The following is a 644-nucleotide window of genomic DNA, read 5'->3' as shown; positions in this document are numbered from 1 at the left end:
CTCTCCGGTCCAGTAAATGAGCACGAATGGATGCTGTGTGTGCCTCCTTCAGGGGCTGCCGGAAATCTGAGTGACAAACCAGAGAGTGGAGGGAGGGAAATACGGAGCCAGAATTTTGAAGGAGAAGTCAGCTCACCACGTTGTGTTCTTAGTAGCTTCTTACACAACGCACACAGAAACACAGGAACTTACAGGGACAGAGAATATAAGTGTAAAACATAAATAAAAAACACAGCAGTGAAATGATAGTCTCATCGCAGGACTCCTACAGAGAGCTGTAGATATTCTTCTGATTGTGGTGCAAATTTAGGTGGTTGACAGTGCAAGTATTGCAATGTAAGGTTATTAAATTGAAGTGTAGCAGTGCAGGAGTGATGAATACTCTGCTAAGGAAGATACAGATGCCAATGCAAATACAGACTTTTTTTATTTTTGTAGAAGGTGCTTAAAGGTAAAAACTGTTAACTAAGGAATAAGAAATATTCCTTGTGGTATTTGAAACAAAGAAATCACAAGAGATAAATGTCATGGCCAATATATATGATAAAAATAATATGCAAAAATGTGATTGAAAACACAAAACATTAAGAGACATCAAGAGATGATTAATAATGGTGATGCGTGATATGCCGATATTTAACTAC

The sequence above is a fragment of the Epinephelus fuscoguttatus genome, linkage group LG15 (genome assembly GCF_011397635.1).
Source record: "Epinephelus fuscoguttatus linkage group LG15, E.fuscoguttatus.final_Chr_v1".
In the NCBI taxonomy this organism is placed as follows: Eukaryota; Metazoa; Chordata; class Actinopteri; order Perciformes; family Serranidae; genus Epinephelus; species Epinephelus fuscoguttatus.
The sequence above is the reverse complement of the archived record's forward strand: the minus strand, read 5'-3'. Positions refer to the sequence as shown.